This window comes from Belonocnema kinseyi, chromosome 2 (assembly GCF_010883055.1).
Source record: "Belonocnema kinseyi isolate 2016_QV_RU_SX_M_011 chromosome 2, B_treatae_v1, whole genome shotgun sequence".
Lineage (NCBI taxonomy): Eukaryota > Metazoa > Arthropoda > Insecta > Hymenoptera > Cynipidae > Belonocnema > Belonocnema kinseyi.
In genome coordinates, this window is record NC_046658.1 from 158,768,758 (window position 1) to 158,773,540 (window position 4,783).

The following is a 4,783-nucleotide window of genomic DNA, read 5'->3' on the forward strand; positions in this document are numbered from 1 at the left end:
CCCCCCCCCCCGCCACCTCCCTTGCTTGCGTTGTTACGTATTTAAAGTATGGTCTCAATAACAAAGAAAAATGTTTACCAATGGTAAAATAGTTAAATTTTCAGTTGGATTCTTCTTTTTAATTTCAGGAATGCTGCACATTAACTTGATATAATTTGTAATTTGATTTAAATCTAATTTAAATTTCCTAAATTTTAAGAAGAAATTAACCAACTTTTAAAATAATTGAATAAATATTTGCAAAGATAAGCGCACTCGTAAGCAAAAGTGACCTTTAAAATATGGAGAAACATTTATATGCAAATGGCTGATTTATGGCTCGAATTCGAAGTAACTGGGTATTCCCAGGTGGAACCTGGAACAGACGGTTGGCTTTCACTCAAGGTGATTTTCACGATCACCATTGAAGTGGGGTCCATTAATGTCACGTTCAACGGCCGAGGTTTATCACACACACCTTTGATTCATGTTGCTGATACAGTTCGAAAGTTCTCTATCCAGCCACAGAAACTTGCAAGTTGGTATCCACGATGATAGAGTAATCAAGAGAAAAAAATTGCAATTCATTCTTGATTGAAAGAAGGTCATTGACCTTCCGAGACTTATCAGTAACCTTTTGTTAACACTCTGATATTGATTCAAATCTTGCCGAAAGACTTTCTCTCGAGCGCAGCGCGAGACAAACTTCATGTGTAGCTTCCTGGTACCGAGAGACATTCCTTCCTTTGGTTAGCAAGTAACGGTAATTACAAATTTTCTTTTATAATTCTGTACAATTCTATTCCTTTAAATACTTTTTTTTAAAGAAAATATTCCACCAGAATATTTGTAATTCCTCGACGTTCGTTTTAGGTTTGATTGTTGAAAGTTGATGACAAGGAATGCATGAATAACTAATCACATGTCTGTTTCTAATTACTACTTGAAAATGTAACTATTTTATGTTTTTTTTTTTTTTTGTTAGAAAATGTCTTTTTTTGGAAGATTCTTTACCACAAGGAATATAAATAATTTAGAATTTTATCTCAACTATCTTAAACTTTCTGATAAGCTTTGACAATCTTTTGTGAACAATAACTTGAAGAGCTGAACTGCTCGGTTATCCGAACTGGTATTCCGGTGGAATTATAGAAATTCTGACCGGAGTATTCCACTTTTTATTTGGGGTAATTCAAGACATTCTGTATAATCCACTTGTAATCTGGATAATCTATTTCTGATATTTAGTAATCCATTTCTAACTCGAGGTAATCCAGTTCTAACCCAATGTAATCCAGTGTAACCGGAGTATTTTAATTTTAATCTGGGGAATTCAAGACATTCGGTGTAATCCACTTGTAATCAAGATAACCCATTTCTGATAACGAGGTTTCTAACTCGGAGTAATCCAATTCTAACCTGAATTAATCCAGTGTAACCGGAGTATTTTAATTTTAATCTGGGGAATTTAAGACATTCGGTGTAATCCACTTGTAATCAGGATAACCCATTTCTGATAACGAGGTTTCTAACTCGGAGTAATACAATTCTAACCCAATGTAATCCAGTGTAACCGGAGTATTTTAATTTTAATCTGGGGAATTCAAGACATTCGGTGTAATCCACTTGTAATCAGGATAACCCATTTCTAATAACGAGGTTTCTAACTCGGAGTAATTCAATTCTAACCCAATGTAATCCAGTGTAACCGGAGTATTTTAATTTTAATCTGGGGAATTCAAGACATTTGGTGTAATCCACTTGTAATCAAGATAACCCATTTCTGATAACGAGGTTTCTAACTCGGAGTAATCCAATTCTAACCTGAATTAATCCAGTGTAACCGGAGTATTTTAATTTTAATCTGGGGAATTCAAGACATTCGGTGTAATCCACTTGTAATCAGGATAACCCATTTCTGATAACGAGGTTTCTAACTCGGAGTAATCCAATTCTAACCCAATGTAATCCAGTGTAACCGGAGTATTTTAATTTTAATCTGGGGAATTCAAGACATTCGGTGTAATCCACTTGTAATATGGATAATTCATTTCTAACATCGAGTCATCTATTTTCTAACTCGGAGTAATCCAGAGTATTGCAAATTTAATTGAGACGAATAAGAGTACTTAAAGTAATTCAAGTAATAATCCACTTGTAATTCACCATAGTTAACCTATAATCCAGGGTGATCCACTTGTTAACCGGATAATCTATCTATCTCTAACCCGAAGTTATCCAGTGTAACAGGAGTATTCTAATTTAAATCTGGGGTAATTCAAAACATTCAGTGTAATCCAATTGTAATCTGGATAATCCATTTCTAATATCGGATAATCTATTTCTAACTCTGAGTAATCCAGAGTAATGCAAATTTAATTAAAATAAATAGGAGTAATTAAGGTAATCCAAGTAATAATCCACTTGCAATCCACCATAATTAACCTTCAATCTAGGGTAATCCACTTGTAATGCAAAGGAATTTAAGTAATCCGAATAATTAAATTGCAAACCAAAGTAACACAAGTAATTTACATAGCTAATCCAAATAATTATAACTATTTTGTTGAAAGTTTTTTTTATCGAAATTAAATTTTTTATCTGAGAATGTATCTTTTTTAGTCAAAAATTCCATTATTTGGTTACAATTTTTACTATTTCGTTAAAAATCCTGTTTTCTGGCTGAAGATACTTGATTTTGGCTGAAAACGGTTTGGTTGAAGATTATATTATTTTCTTGAAGTATTTTTTTTCATGAATTTATTTAACCGAAAATTTAAATATTTTGCTATTGATAAAAATTTGTCTTTGTTACTTGCAAATTATTATTATTTTTTTAAATTTAATTTTCTTGACTAAAAATGTAGCTATACCATTTTTTGTTGAAAATTTCTCTTTTTTAGCTGAAAATTAAATTTGAACTTTCTTAAAAATTTTGTTTCCTGGGCGAAGATTTTTGATTTTTAGCTGAATATAGTTTTGCTTCGAGAATAATCTATTTTTTTTAAATGTCTATTTTTTAAATAAATTTCTTTAACTGAAAATTTAACTATGGGTAAAAATTTCTCGTTTTTATTTGAAAATTTGTCTTTTTTTTTAAATTTAATTTTTTTGACTAAAAATGTAGTTATACCAGTTTTGGTTAAAGATGTATATTTTTTAGTTGAAACTTTAATAACTTGCCTAAAATTTGAACTTCATTGTTAAAAGTTCTGTTTTCTAGCTCAAGATTTTTTATTTTATCTGAAAATTGTTTTGTTTCGAGATTAAACTATTTTCTTAAACAGTCTTTTTTTCAATAAATTTCATTAACAGAAAATTTATCTATTTTATTATAGGTAAACAATTGTCTTTGTTAGTTGACAATTTATGTTTCAGCTGAAATTTCGTTATTTGGTTGAAAATTTAGATTTTTGCTTAAAAATTCATCTTTTATGGTTGAAAATTAAAATATTTTGTTGAAAATTCAACTGGTTGTTTGAAAATTCATGTATTTTGCACAGAATTTTTTTTTCCGAAAATCTTCGATGTTAAAATTTATCTTTTTGGTTGGAAATTTAAGTATTTGGATAATAGTTGAACTACATTGTTAAAAATTCTGTTTTCTGGCTGAAGATTCTTGATTTTAGTTAAAAAGTGGTTTGGTTGGAGATTTAAAGATTTTCTTAAAAATTTGGTTGTTTTTTTCTGCTATAAAACTATTTCTTTTTAATGAAAACTTCACGATTTTATTATTGGTGAATATTTGTATTTCTTAGTTAAAAATTTGTGTATTCTGTTGAAATTGCGATATTTTTTGCAGGAAATTAAAATTTTGTCTTGCAAATTTCGTTGTTGTTGTAAACTGAAATGTTTTATTGAAAATTAACTACTATATGATTCAAATGTATGTATTTTGAACGAAATTCTTCTTTTTAGGAGAAAATTAGGGTTCTTGGTGGAAAATTCATCTATTTTATTAAAAATTTGACTATTTTTTTGAAAATTCGTATTTTTGTTTGTAAAAAATTATTTTTAGAAATTAAAAACGTAATTATTTTATTTTTTCCTAAAAAATTATTATGTTTAGTTTGAAATTCAATTATTTGGTCGAATATTCGTGTTTTTCTGTAACATTATTCCCCTTGTAAATAATTCAATAATCTGGTTAAAATCACATTTTTTTTATGTAGATTCTTCTTTTTAGTTGGGAATTTATCTCTTCAGTTGAAAATTTAAATATTATTTGATTTTTTTTTAAATTAAATTTTTCAAATGTAAATATTCGCACTCTTCACAGAAAATCAAGTTGGTATTTTCGCAGATAAACAGTTCTAATTTTAACAAGATTTAGAATATTCTAAAAAATTTTGTTTGTGTTGGTGTTTTTCGTCAAAAATTTGTATTAAACAAAGGGGGAGGGTCGGTAAGGCCGGTTTTTGGCCTAATTTATTTTTGGACCAAAAAATCTGAAAAAATCATGGTAGTATCTTATAAGTATCCCGAGTCGATTGCACGCTAAACGGACTACCCTCCACCCCCCAGCCACCCCCACCCCCCCTACAAATATAGGAAACACCACTACCCACCAACTGTATTTTCGAGAGATTTGACACTCTTAAACATGTATTCTGAGGTTAACTCGGGTTTACTATGGTTAAGGTCATGACCTTGAACCTAACGCGATAAGGGTCAGCGGACACCAGGTTCATAATCAGCGACACCAAAAACCTATAACATATTTTTTTTAAATTTTTTTACCGGTTTTTCTCGATTTGACCTTCAAATGACCTTCAAATGACCTTGAACCTGAAGCGATAGAGTT

The 4,783-nt window shown here is 29.8% G+C and overlaps 1 protein-coding gene across 2 annotated transcripts in view; it reads left to right on the forward strand.

Annotated features, from left to right (window-relative positions):
- The window catches only part of LOC117167611 (sphingomyelin phosphodiesterase), a 100,184-nt gene that overhangs the window by 31,083 nt on the left and 64,318 nt on the right, over positions 1 to 4,783 (forward strand). Inside the window, exon 1 of one of the 2 annotated variants that reach the window (XM_033352673.1) lies at positions 209 to 742. The exons of the other annotated variant lie outside the window; for it this stretch is intronic. The gene's annotated coding sequence lies outside the window, so the exon portion shown is untranslated. Of the gene's footprint in view, positions 1 to 208; positions 743 to 4,783 lie in introns of those variants that run through there. 2 annotated transcript variants of the gene reach the window in all.